The 15,027-nt window shown below is 40.1% G+C and overlaps 1 long non-coding RNA gene across 1 annotated transcript in view; it reads left to right on the top strand.

The window, feature by feature from the left end:
* LOC148595246 (uncharacterized) overlaps positions 1 to 15,027 on the top strand; it is a 371,889-nt gene that overhangs the window by 323,362 nt on the left and 33,500 nt on the right. The gene's annotated exons all lie outside the window — the stretch shown is intronic.

Here is a 15,027-nt window from a genome sequence, read left to right as displayed (position 1 = left end):
GTAGCTGCTTGAGATTGTTCTTGCCTTTGCCAGTAAGTGTGTCTGCTCTACACTGCTGCGGAGAACAACTTGAATCTGTATATAACAGCACTCTAACACGTAGGAAAATAAGAATAAAACGTAAATTATTAAAAAAAGCGCATATGTTTGGTGAGACTGTTGACTCATGAATTTGTGTGACTGGGGATGACAGTGCTCATTACGGAACACTTTAGGGTGTTCCTGTTATTCTACAAAATGTGAGGAAATGGAGAAAAGCACCAGTCACAGCTGGCAGTCCTACTCCTCCTTTGCCTCTCCTTTCTGCCTGATCTTAGTGAGGCTGGGCTAGCAGCATGCCCAGTGCTATTTCTTTTGAGCCTTCACAAAAAAAAAAAAAATGGCAGAAGTTATTATTAAGGGCTTGCTTAGATTTTTCTAGAGGTGGGGGGGTAATACAGTATATCCTATACTGCATTACATATAGAGCAGCTGTAAAAATAATCTCCGTTTTGCATTTATGCAACCCGATAGTGAAAATAGACCTAGAAAGTCTAGGTTTTTGAAGATTTGGCTGTACACACATTGTACCTAGCTATATGCCTTTAATCATTTAAGATTTGCATTTTAGGGGATATATAGGGATCTTACATATTTCCAAGACACCTGTCTGAGGACACATCTGCAGTCTCACACACAGGCTTCAAAGCTACACTCAAAATCAATATGAATAGAGAAATAGGCATTCTCTTTTAATCCCCTGGGCTCGGAATATCTTCTGCTATATCACTTGAGAGCTATAGAAAATGCAGGAGGGGACTCCCCAAAGTGACTCACTCCAGAAGGGAGAGAAACCCCCCAGGGCTTCTGGCAGAATGGCAAAAACAAGAAAATAAGGATGTCTGTCTGTTAATATTGTCTGTCCAAAAAGAAAAAAAAAAAGTGCCTCTACAATAGCAGCAGGAAACTTTCGTTAGTGAGCTGCTTTCCCTCTAGCTCATTAGATTGCAGCAGCAAAACCATAACTCATCAATAAATGTTGCAGCTATGCCAGCAGCAGGATATTATTCAGGAGGGAACATCTCTAAATAAACAAAAAGAACAACAGCAACAAAAAGGAATGATCAGTGATCATCTGATGATGAGCAAAGATTATTCCCAGCTGACCTTGAAAGCAGAACTTGCCAAACAAATCTGGTGTGCTAAGCACTGGAAATATTATTTCTACTTTGTCTTTCTCTTTAATAGCTGCCCAGAAAGGAATAGTAATTTTGTCCTTATTTTACAACAGTTTTGGAGTCACTAATTAGCAAAACGCAGAAAGTCAAATTAGGGGAAGGTTTACTGGTTTGTTTGTATTAACTGCATCCTATAGAGTGCCATCTAGGGGCAAATCAGTAGAGACCTTTTAAGTGTTGAAAACTTTGTATTCTGTTGTTAAAAAATGAAAAGTGATTATATTTCATCTGTATGATACTTCAAGATCTTGCTAGAGATGCTGAGCATACTGTTTGGAGCATATAGAGGAGTTGTAAAACCGTAGGAAGAGTTTGGCAAGCAATACAGAATACAAAGGAACTGGGTTCCGAAAACCATCATTTCCTCACTAGAGCAGACTACCTGCTATTTACAGCTGAAGTCATTCCTGACTGGAATCTGTAATATAACATAACGTACAGCAACTGTTCCTTTGTGTATTTTGAATGAATATGAGGAAAACTGTGTGCTTCAATTTAGCAAGGATTGTGGAATCCCACCCTACAAATACAGCAATTTAATTGATTTGGACAATTAGTTTTATTTATTTCATTCTCTGATAGGACAAAACCCAATTCGTTATTCTTACAAACATATGTAAGAATACATGTGATTCATTATCAAGCACACTAATCTAGATTTTTGTTTTATTAACCTACTTTGATCCTATATTCTAACTTTAAATATTTTTAACAAGTATGATTTTAAAACAACACAGTACATTTCATAATTACAATTCTGCCTAGCATTTTCTTTATGTAAGATCATCTGATTCTGCTTAAATAAATAAGTCTGGTTTCTGAAAATTATGATACACAATGAAATCACTCCTGGAGGTGTTGAAGCAGTTAAGTGTGCTCAGATACTGTGATGAAGTTTAAATTTCTGACATTATTTCATTTCCTAAAACAATTTTGCTAGGGAAAGAAATTGTCCTGATAGAAAAGACTCTTAATTCTGAAATCCTTTAAAGCATCACTGAGAAGGGCCTAGTCCTTTAGGGCTAATTCTAGATGCTAAGCTGCAATGAAGAGAGGTTATCTTTGCCCCTGCGACAAGGAGCTTGAGTATGACAGGAATGGGGATGAGAAGAAAACTGTCCAAGGGTGGAAGTCGTCCATTCTTATTCAATCACTAATATAAAGCTACACTACCACAGACACACACAGACAGAGGTAGTTTATCATCTTTTTATGAGTCTGTGGTTACCCGAACCAGCCTGATCTGGGCCTCTAATACGTTGCAGCTCTACAAGTAAAAAGTTTGTTCCCTCTAGCATTGGTGTCTTGCCTTTTCTTTGCCCATCTCTTTTTGGTCTAACATAATCTCAAACACGTACTTTAGAACTGCTTGTCTTACAAATCATTCCATAAAAAGGTTGATTGTATTAGCATTTGTATTGCCTTTAGCACATGTATTTCCTATTTTATTTGGATTAGTCTTAAAATTCTAAACAGCTCCTAGTCTAATTACACTTCAGTCTTTGGCTAGGGCTCCTAGCTGCTACTAAAGATGTATATGCAGAAAATTTTATGCTGCTTGTGTCTCTGTCTTAGTTATGTTTCTGTTACAATCCTCTTGCTGAAGAGAGCTGCAATAGATCAGTGATGCATTATGTCGTATGACAGAAGAAACTGTTTTCCTTTTTCCTTGAGCTGCACAGTGGCCTTTTTTTACAATATTGATTTAATATTTTATTAATATTTGATACAGTAAGTACTGATTGTGAAATGTTGCAGTTTGAAAACCATAGTGGTAGTGGAGGGGAGGGAAGGAGGTATCAAATCAGTATCAGATTCACAAACACTCTGTGGACCGTAGGTCCGATCGCCTTCCTAGGAGCGAATCGAGTTCCCAAATAGTGTAATCAACTATAAGCTCGACCCTGGCAGTATCGGATTCACGAACAGTCTGTCAACTGTAGGTCCGATCGCCTCCCCCCAAACAAGTAGTCAAGCTCAGAAACAGTAGGATTTATTCAAATGCAACATTTACAAAGCAAGTTTTGGATGTCAGTATAGGAAATTCTCCACTACAGCGTGGGGTTTAATCATCACTCACCCCAGAAGATGGGAGAGGGCTCTTGGTCTCGAGTCTCCTCAGGTGGCATCCTGACGCAAGGGGAGGAAAGGGGGCTCAGCCGTCAACTAACCCAAGAGTTATGATGGTTTCTTCCCCCCAGACTTTTCATCCTGAGTTCACCTTTTATACTTTTCTTTACATTCAGGTGGAGCTTGAGTGACTAGAGTCATACTTGATATTGTTATCGATTGGTGAAAAAGTCTCACTTTCATTTAAAGGTACAGTCAATCGAAAATCTATAGCGCATGCTCAGTGAGGGGTGGTCGTACCTCGGAGGCGGGTAACTTTTGGGATGGAGGTGTGTTTTTGACATTATAAAGAGCAAAGTTCAAGAAAGTTCATCCGAAAGGAGTGATTTGCCACCCTTGCTGGCTCAGCACCGGACATGTTATCATATATCTCCCATTAGGCAGCCACTGTGCGGCTTATCAGCAGCCCAGCACAGGGAGTGCAACAGAGTTTGGCCGCGGAGCCTTCGCTCCGCTCCATCCTCCGTTACTCCCCTTTGCAGCTGCGAGGAGGGCAGATTGTGCTGCCCAGGGAACCGTGGGGGAGCAGAGTCCGTGCATACCAACCATCCTGGAAGTGGCAACTGTGCATCACCCCAAGCAGGCCTCTGTAATGCCAAAACTTCTGTTAGGCCCCAATTTTTCTCTCATTTCCTGCTTTCAAACAATTCTTCCACACTGATGGAAATAAAAATTATGTTAGCAAATATCAATGTAGCTTTGAAATTGAAATGAGTCATTTTTTTCATTCAGTATTCTCTCTCATGAATTCACAAGACCCCTTTTACAAGTCATTTCCTCTTTCTAAATCACATGAATTTCAACAAGAAGATGACTCATAAAAAATGGGCTGGGAACCAGTGATATTTATGGGCATCATGCAGAAACACAAGAATGAGATAGATCTGTTATATTTGGGAGAAAATGAGTTGGTAGAAATAGTGCCTAAATGATTAACAGATAGTTAATCTGTTCATGTTCATTCCATTTATGCCTTTCACATTATTGAGCTGGAAAAGTCAAACAGGTAATGATGTCAGTGGGTGAAATTCCTCCCCCTTTCATCCCTTCTCAAGTCAGTGCCAATATGTATTGATCTCTGTAGGCCTCATTCTCATGCAGTGGCATGTAACACATGCTTCACTTTTGTAAATGCTAAAGTATATGTATTACTAAAGCTCTTAAATGGTAAAGGATTTTATTTTTATTTAGAGTGAAGTAACAGGAGGGAGGGAAATTGTGCTGTGATTTATTTTTTTAGTAGCCCTCTAATACAAGGTTGCCTGCTTCCATTGCCTGATTTTAGAGAGGGAGAGATGTTATTTAGCAAGCAGCATTGTCTGCTGTACCATGTACTAAACTGACAAATAGAAAGAATAGTAGAAATTGCAGTGATAACACACCTTTTTTGCTACAATTTAAAGAAATATAAAAATATGAATAAATCATCCATAATAGCATTTGATTATCTTTTACAGTATTTACATTATAAGGGAAATAAAAGCATAAAGAGCTTTAAAAAGTAACAGTGGGTTTTCCTTTTGTTGTTCAAAATACACTGTATAGAAGACCATGAATATCAACTTTTTTTTTTTTAATAAAGTTTGAATTTCCACACCAGACACATCAGAAATCATTATTTAATATTATTGTTAATATTCTTTAATTCTTAGCTGAGCAGCAAGCATTCTAATTTTTATTTATTTTTTCTTGGAAGCATCCATGCCTGGTGCATCTATGTACGGTTGTGAGACACAGGTAATGTGGCACTAAAGTACAATAAAACAATGTTTTAAACTATAGTATATCATGGAAGAATAGTGCATCTTGCTAAGAACTCTTTTCTGTGAAGTGTTATAAGTTAAAATGATAAGATGGGGTAAGGTATTAGTCAAACACTTGCCTATCATCTTCAATAAATGCTGTAAGAGATGTGAACAAATGAACCAGAGCAAATTCTATGTTGGATGAGAGATTGGTACACAGCCATCACGTCCCTTTCTAATTAGCTCTAACAGTCACTGTGTCTGTACTTCATTTAGCACTTTTTAATTGTAATTTCACTCTAATCTTATTTTTGTTCTTATAGAAAGTCTCATGTTGGTTAAACTTTCCTCCTCCTCTCAGACAGGAGTTATTAACTGCGCTAGGACGTAACCACCAGTCTCACCACGGCAGCTGGTATTCCTGCTATGTGAAAATACAAGTTTTACCCTTTGGCTAGATCTAATTTAGAAGTCTTTGCGTTCCTGATGATTTCCGATCGTTTGGCCTAATTGAATCTAAGTGCTTTTGCATTCAAACTAGAATACCTAGCTGGATTGAAGCTGAAAAACCCTGAAGTACAGCCCCAGAAACACAAGCCCTCCTCTGGGTTGGCAGCTGTCACCTACTGCATCAAAACCACAGCTACCTTCCAGCTGGGACTAAGAAGCAGACTGCAAAATCAGTTTGCTTATGAACCAGAGCTGAATTGCTACAGAATTGAATTACTTCCCAGTAGGGGCTGCATTTCCTCGTGCACATGCAGCAGCTGCTCCACACGGTGCAACTCTGTTATCCAGAGGGGCTTCTCTGCTGCCTGCACAACTGGAGGTGCCATGGGGGTGGTGAGGAGGTGCTGTGTGGCCGGGGAGCCATCACGGCCCCTGGGGATGAGGAGTCCATTGAGTAGGGACGGTCCAGTGCAGATTCAGCCAAAATCGCCTGGCCTTTCTCACCAGGCTCTTCCAGAGATGCTTGCAGGTGTCTTTCTTTCAAATCAACTAAGGCCACTGGTGAAATTCTCTTGGTTTCCATATGAAATTCTCATCTCACAGGCCCCCAGAGTAGAGGAATATTTAGGTTTATATCAGACCTCATCAGCCTTTTTTCAAATTCTGCTGTTCGCTTTGGTGTTCAGTCAGGGGCAAGCAATATTGTCTCCTAACAACAGAAAGGTTGTGGAGTCTCCGTCTTTGGAGATATTCAAACCCACCTGGATGGGACCCTGTGCCACATGCTCTAGGTGCCCCTGCTGGAGCAGGGAGGTTGGACTAGATGATCTCTAGAGGTCCCTTCCAACCTCAGCCATTCTGGGATTCTGGGATATTTGCATCACGTTCCTTGTGAGAAGCCTCCTGTAAGAACACCATACAACTGCATAGCAGCATCTGTTATTCGACTATTAATAATCATACTAGTAACATTGCTTTTGGTAACAAGCACAAATACAGAGCATGAACCCGTGATCTTAGTCCTGATCTAAGAATGGTCAGGTGCCAGTATGAGTATTATCTAATAATCATTTAACTCCTAAAATGATAGCCCTGCAAAACTGGATAGACTTGTCTCTTTCATTTTGAAGACTAAGTCCATGTAAGAGCACTGTTTATGCATCTAGGAGGCTGGAAGAGCTTATGCAATTGCTGTCATACATTCAAAGCAAATCAGACTGTATTAGACTCTAATATTTACATTTCAAAATTTCTAACTTACTGTATTACCTCTCAAAGTAGATTAATACTTGTTATATTATTGTAGTGCAGGAAATTTATTTACAAAAGAAGAGTTAAGGAGAGCTATTCCATCATTTTGACTTTCATCAGGGTGATAAAACACACTCTTGTAATCATCTTAATGGGCTCAATCCTATGCTCCATTAGCGGAAAAATTTTCCATTGAAGTCAGTGCAGATCTTGCTTTTGCAGGAGAATTTTGTATTCTCTTGCATTATCTTATCTTACTATCAGTCAAGTCAGCAGAAGACATGTTTCTGAAGGTAATGGTAGTAAAATGAGATATTCTGTGGTGTTTCATAATGTACTATACCGTCAGGAAAAGAATAATCGATTTCCAGAGTCAAGGAGTTTCACATCAAAGAAAGTATTTGCTTCTGGTAAAGAAATCTGTTGGAGAGGTTTTGAAATTTCATAATCTTTGGAGTACCCTAAGCAAGACGATGGGAAGCACTTTAGACCTCCTTGCCTTATGTGTTTCAAAAATCCACAAGAAGACAAATCACTTAATTCATAAATGACATTGTTTTTTTCCACTTATTTTCAATAGGCACTGAATAAAACATTTCAGTGTTTGAAATTTACTTGCATTTTTAATAATTCCCTCATTGTCTTTCTCAAAAATTTCCCAGAAACTAGTGATACCTTTTGTTCAGAATGAAACAAGATGGTTTATTTGACTAGGTGGCAATATCCTTTTCAATCTTTAATTTGATGTGAAGCAAGACTATCTTCAGTTTCATCCGCAATTATTTCGTTTTTGCTTGACATTTGTTTGCTTTTTCCTACTATGAACACTTTCATATATGCTAAGCAGTGCTCGTGGGTGACATTCTGGTGTGTATTACAGGTCCATTTTGGCATTCAGAGACAGCATGTGACTCCAGTAAAACCTCTCCAGTCTTCATGGGATAGCAGGTAAAACTGTCTTCCCTCTGCTGTGTACAAAAACACCCTTGAAGCTCTCCCTAAAGATATTCACAATGTGCAGTTAAAGAGGGATGTTTCATAATTCTCATCTACTCTTCGGCATATTTCAAAGCTTACAATATTGTCTTTGGATTCAAGCCAGAGAAATAATTTAGCTTCTCATGACAGACAATTTTGTCATCAGCCTAGCTGATCTTCTCCAAATTAGAGAGGAGCCTAAGAAAGCTAATGACTTAGAAGGAATAAAAGAATTAACAGAAGAAATATGTTGAACTAATGTTGCTTCTTATCAGCTTAATCACAAAATTCTTCCAATTATTAATTTATGTAAAATATATATAATATTCATCTGAACATATGCACAATTCAAAACATAAACTGCCTTTTTCATAAATCATTGGCAGAACCAATGGTTTTGTGGTTCATAGTTTGTCATAGATTTTCCTGAATGCTTATAAATTTTATTATGTGATTTTATGAAGCTGGTTGATACAGAATAAATGGGTATGATTACAAGGAAATCTTTGGTTCAGAATTTATTCCTCGGTTTAAAACATGTCATTTGCTTGTAAAGGTTAAACTTCTATATTTTTTTTTCCCTAAAACATGCATTCAGGTGTTGAATGCAAAGATTAAGAATTCAACAATAAAAATTGCTCTTAGATTTTAACATAGTAATATTTTTCACAGAATCCCAGATTAGCTGAGGTTGGAAGAGACCTCTAGAGACCACCTAGTCCAACCCCGTGCTCCAGCAGGGACACCCAGAGCACGTGGCACAGGGCGGGTTTGGAAGATCTCCAGGGAAGGAGACTCCACAACCTCTCTGTGCCTGTTTGAGGGCTCTGTCACCCTCACAGTAAAGAAGTTCTTCCTCACATGGAGGTGGAACTTCCTGTGTTTCAATTTTGCCATGACTGCTGACTGCCAAGAGTTACTCTTTCGCTGCCTTATCCTCCCATAAGTTAATCAGGCAGGAATCGCATGGGGCTGGACAGTAAGGCCACATCTGGACTGTTTACATAAAGCAGACTTAGAGATGCTCCCAGGCCTCACTCAGGTTTTTAATTTTTAAAATGTTCTACAATATGATTTCAGCACAAACCAAACTCTCAACCAATTCCCAGGCCAGGTTCAGGAGTCAGCACAGGTCAAGGATTGCTCCAAACACGCATTCTGCACGTAACCACCTTGTTCTGAAAGTCTAGCAGTCTAATGGGCACAGGCTTGCAGTGCCAGCTGGCTTCTGTGTCAGAGAATGATCCTGAGCATAATTAATTTACTCTTAGAATTTATTAGAAGAAGCTTTAGGAGCTATGGTACAGTTTTAAATAATGTTCCTGTCAATTAATCAAAAACAGGTGAACAACTTCTGCAAAGATGAAGGAAAAAATCTAATCTTTACAACTCAGTTGATTTCACACTTGCATTAACTTGGTCTTTTTTAAGTAACCATCACAACAGTTACTGTTTTTAGATGCTTGGTAAAACAAAAGAAGATAAAAGGCTCAATATACCATAAATCAACTTTTCTTCAAAAATGAACACACACAAAAAATGTACCTTTGAATTTCTATTGCCTCTCATTTCTCAACTGCTATCTGTTTTTGTTGCAGCGCAACCTTAAAAGATTCTGTCACCATCTAAGTGGCAGCTGATGAGAAGCAGCTCAAGGGAAGGAGATTTCTGCAAGGGAAGAGAAGCTATACAGGAAAAAGAATGAAAAACAAAGCACACAACAGGGCAAATCAATTACACTGAAGTATGAGCTATAACAGGAATTGCATGAAATGAGTCTGTATTATCATCTGCTACTTCGACTGTATGCTGTAGGGGATGCTGGTTGGAACATACACAAACATCCCCAAGCTCTTTCTACAGTTTTTAAAAGATACTTCCCTTGGTTAGCCTCTCTGAAAGAAATTGCTTATTTCTAGAAAAGAGTAGCTTTGTTCACAGCACTTTTAGGTCTAAACAAAGGAAGGGGATAAACCTCAATAATCTTTCATTTCAGTGTATCTGGTTTGTGGCTGCACGGTTTCAAAGCAACAGCCCCAGCCCGGCACTGGGAGCTGCTCTCCAGACCATTGCTGGGGTGGGGGGAATCAGGCACTGCCTCTGGTGGGAGGATCAAAACCCTTGCCTGGTTCAGCATCTAGGGAAGCCAATAAGATGACTCGATTTATTTTTGGTGGACATTGAGTCAGCATCTTGATATAGTCAGCTCCACTGACTTCCCCACAAGGGCTCTCTTCACTTAAGGGGAAATTCCATGGGGAGCCAAGATGGGAACTCCTGTGGCTCTTGGGGAACCTGTGGGCTAGGGAAATGGAAGCAGTCAGGCTGTGACCCCTGGTAGGTCCCCCCAGACCATACTGACACTACCAGGGAACTAGGGGAATGAAATAACTGAGGAGTAAATCTCAGCAAATTTTACTTGTCAGCTCTTCCGTCCAGACTTCTTCTCATGGCTTTTTCCCTACCAAACCAAGACTGCTCTACCCCTTGGCTTCTCAGCTATACCAATTCTAAGCCGTGTACCTGAAGCTGTCATGATGTTCTTCCCCATGCATATAGCAGGCTAACATAGGTATCTGGGGTATGATTCATCAGATCAGATATGGACATATGCATCTGAACTAATTGTCTAGACTCCGTTTATCATTTACTGAGAGAGACACTTTTAGCATGTGAGTCATTTAACGCTCAAATTACTCTCTGAAATGAACCGTATGCCAGAAAGTGGCCATTTTCAGCCGTTAATTGTAAAAGCAGTTCAAAAGGAGTTCAGATGTGGTTGTTATACTATGGACATCTTAAGTTAATGAGGTGAAGTCCAGTCATTGCAATTCAATAAGCAATAAACTAATGCAGAAATGAGAATATCCTAGTCCAAAAAGATGTGTTGTAACTTGATTAATCTAACCAGAGCTTTATTAAAAAGGCATAAAACACTACATGTAAACCACTATTTTTTTTAATCAATCAGCTTCATGTTTATGTTTGCAATATATATCCCTCATTCCGTTATCTTTAGTACTCAACCACACTTACAAACTGGATACTAAAATATCTAAGTGACAAGTTACAGACCTGAAGTAAGAGCAGTATTTGTGGGAACAGCCACCAAGACTCCTCTGTTGTTTGCCCACATAACTGTAGGCAAAACCACCTGTATCTAGAGATCAGTGTTTGGTTTTCCTGCAGCTCTCTTCAAAACTTGTATATTACTCTAAGAAGCAGATGACTTCTCCATTCCCAGGGATCAGCTACATGCCCTTGCGAAGGAGAAAGCTCATAGGCCTGTAGCCTTTTCCTTCCTCGCGGCCATCCTGTCTGGGAAGGCTGAGTCAAGCAGACGTTCCCTAAGCAAAAGGGAAGAATCAATCACCAGCAGGAGTATTCTGGGTGACTCCCATCCCTGTACTTTTTTCTTTATTTATTTATTTTAATTTTTCCTTTCTTTCTTCCTTTTTTATTATTTCTTTTTTTTCCCTGCAGCACACAAAAAGTATCAACTGTATTTGTCATTTCCAAGTTTCCTGGAAGGATAAATTATTACAGACACATATAGAAATCCTTCAGATTAGATCATTATTCTTGCACTTGTACAAAGGTACAAAGCACAGGGAGTAAAAAGATTTAATGAGGACATAAGAAATGCTGTGTTAGATAAGGCCAATGGTCCATCCAGAGAGGTATTCTGTCTCTAGTAGCAGCAGGTGGGAACTACATAGGGAAAGCATGTGATCCTGACCCTTTTTTGAAGTCCATTCCTCTCATACATTCCCAGAAGTGACTCATAAATTAGGAAGTTGGAATATACTTCCCTGCCCACTTGCTTGTTGTTCCATGAGTTTGTCTAACCTCTATTTGAACCTGGCTCCACAACCTTCTGTGGCAATAAGGTTTATCTGTGCAAAAAAAAAAAAAAAAAAAAAAAAAAAGAAATACTTTTTTTTTCCTGCCTTAAAACACTCTGGTAGTATTTCAAGCTAGTGCCCTTGTACTAGTATTGAGAGATTGCTCAACAATAGCTCTGACTTCATGATTTTGTAAACTGTATTCACAAACTCACATTCACCTTCAGCTTCCTCCTGCTAAAAATGAAGAATTGCAGACTTTTTAGATGCTGCTGTATCTTCTTATTCCTTTTAGCTGCCCTTCTAACTCTGCTATGTCCACTTCATGATGCAGAGACCCGGAGAGCTCACAGTATTCAATACATGCGCTTGCCAAGGTTTTCTATAGTAGTAAAATGATGCCCTCTGTTTTTCTGTCGATGCCTTTTGTGATATTGCTTGACATTTTGCTGGCTTTTATGGCTGCAGCTGTACACTCCACCGGTGACTTAAGGGAACTTCTAGCAATAAATCCAAGGGCTTGTTCCTGAGTTGTAACTGATAGCTCAAGTTCTGTCTTGCAAACACGCGGTTTAGACTATTTTTCACAAGAAACATTATCTTACTGTTATTGAAGCTCATCACTACATTTTGTCTCACTGTACTTTTCGACTCAGTTTTATGAGCTCTTTCCAGGGTCCCTCAGCATTGGCGTATTTCACTCACTAGAATAGCTTAGTATGACCTAAAAACTTGGACATTTCACTGTGCACTTCCTTTTCCTGGTCACTGATGAAGGTGTTGTAGAGAACTCATCCTAGTGTTGATCCCTGGGGTGCTCCGAAGTTGACTCCACACCTTCAAGTCCTCCTTTCTCCTCCTGCCTTTTGATTACCTTGCAGTCTATAGAAGAACCAGTGTCCTAGCAACTTAGCTGCTATACTCACCTTTGATGCAAAACCTTGTCAAAGCATTTTTGAAGCCTCAAGTATATTATGTGCAGTAGATCCCCTCTATTCCTGTGCTGACACCTTCCTAGTAGCCCAGCTGGTTAGCAGTGCAGGATTTCCCTCCACTGAAGCCATGACAGCTCTTTCCAGAAGACGGGGTTAATCCTCTGGGATCTTGTTCTTCTCTGCCGCCTTGCTAGAAGGGAGGTCAGTTGCTGATGTGCAGTTGTGGATCCCAAACACTCTCATACATGGGATTTACTCCACCAACCCACCAGTGCTGGGGCATGGGGCTCTGGGCAAGGAGTCCCCCAGCCAGCAGCGCTGCAGCTGCGGGGCTCAGCTCATCACAACGCTCAGGTGAAGGGCAGCCAGCCCTGGTGGCTTACTGACACCTAATCTAGCTACGTCCCCTAATGCTGCCTTTGTGTTTGCCTCGGAGGGGCACTCATCTGCTGCAATGAGTGGGCTGGGGGCAGGACTTCTGCTGTCTTCAGCAGGAAACGCGGCAGCAAAGTGGGCACCGAGCTTCTCAGCTATGACCTTATCATCCCCGTGTGTCCTTTTTACATCTGTTGCCAAATCACTCTATCAATTTTCTAGCTCTCTTCCTGCTTTTGATATTTTCAAATTACTTCTTATCAGTGTGAGTATCACAAGTGTGAGGCACTCTTCGTGTCCTTTCTTAGTCCTCATAATTTCCTGCTTTCATTTGACCTGCCACGTTCCTAGGCTTCAGTGCTGTGCAGCAGAAGGCTGCTTCTGCTTTTTAAAATGTTGACACTTTCCCTGTGATGCCCCCCTTACTCTGTGATACCCCCTTACCCCTTACCTTTTATACTGAACTAAGCAGGGTGTTTATTGCAGTGCTTGTTTTCTTTTTGAGGTAGGTTTACCTGGGTTTCTAATACAATATTTGTGGCAACATTGATACAATAACATAACTGCTGTATTTGTTCTGTAATATGTCTATGGTATTTCAAATAAAATAATAATAAAAAAATGTTTTAAACATAAATACATATATGTGTTTCCTATTACTTGTCTGCCAGTCATTCCTTATGACCTTGAATACAGAGTCTACATCTGACTCAGCTGCTCTATCTCTCTGCTGGGAGAAGTTGCCTGCTGGCTGGCATGCCTCTCTCTTCCTTTACTTCTGGAGATACCTGCCAGCTCCCACAGGCCTCTTTCTAGAGTAGCATCCTCCTTTGGCTCAGATTTAGGCTTTGAGGACTAAATTGCTTTTCAGTGCAAAAATGGGGGATTTCTAACCCAATTTGTTGACAATAAAAGCTTGAAATCATCATGTTGGAAACCATAAATGCTTCAAGATCTGTAACTGGTTTAACATAGGAAGCAGGCTTATGATTTTTACAGTGATGCATCACTTTGGAGTAGAGGGAAATAATATTTATTCATTATTTCTGAGCATTTGCAAGCACAATATTGAATGTAGAAATTTATTCTTTGAGACTGCTTTGCCCTCAGATCGGCAATAACGCAACTCTCCCCGTAATTCCTGTGAACAAGAGAAGAATTTGTGAACATATCCTATGCTCTAGGGTACTCCTCTGTGCAGATGTGGACCCTGACCTTGCAAGCTGTATCTTGTACCCATGCTATGTGCTCTTGCAGTTAAATTATCTGAGTGCAAATATCAGGATGCAGAGATAAAACTGGAAAAGAATGTATCTTTCATCTAGTTTATTCTTTGGGAAACTGCCCATAATAGAAAAAATACCTTGCTCAAGCTCTGAGAAATTCTATTAAAATAAAAGAAAGAATTTATAACACAGGGTGCCTATTCATTAATTGCTCTTCACCCTGAAAGTCAGGGGATATCCTTGCTTCTTCACTGCCTGTTGGCAAGACAGACAGGCACGGAAATGAAGGAGAGCCTGAACGGTGGCGGCCTTCCCTTTGCTGCCGTTAGGTGGAGCTCTCAGACAAGAAGAAATGAGTGAAAGGGCAAAAAACCCACAACAACACAGCGGGCATTGCAAGGAATTATAAGCACGGGGCTATTCGGGTATTTTTCTCTGCCGAGAGCTCTGTGAGCTCTGTCCTTTTGATAAGACTTCATTTGTACCCAACTAGAAAGCTCATTAGATGCTTTGAAAACTGCTATTACTCAGCAAGCTGGCTGTACAGCTGGGTTTTCATTAGCTTAACACGTTATTGAGATCGAGCTGCAGGCTTTGGAGGTACCTGGCTGCTACGGCACTGAGGTCAATAGAAGTAACCAGACAGACAGCGAATAGTTCTGGGAAGGAGGAAGCAGAGCACATAAAGAATTCAGGAGCAATACACAAAAGTCGGAATATTCCAGTAGGTGCTTGATTCAGCTCCCACCACGATAAAGGTCCACCGAGAGCAGCAGTGCAGGATCCAGCTGCAGAAGTGGCCATGCAAAAACAACATGGTCATGCAAATAAAAACAGAAAATGTTTGCACTCTGACTCTCTTCCTCTTCCAGGCA

The sequence above is a fragment of the Tinamus guttatus genome, unplaced genomic scaffold (genome assembly GCF_059628265.1).
Source record: "Tinamus guttatus ecotype Peru unplaced genomic scaffold, ASM5962826v1 Tinamus_guttatus_pri_ptg000134l, whole genome shotgun sequence".
NCBI classification, from domain to species: domain Eukaryota; kingdom Metazoa; phylum Chordata; class Aves; order Tinamiformes; family Tinamidae; genus Tinamus; species Tinamus guttatus.
The sequence above is the reverse complement of the archived record's forward strand: the minus strand, read 5'-3'. Positions and strand labels throughout refer to the sequence as shown.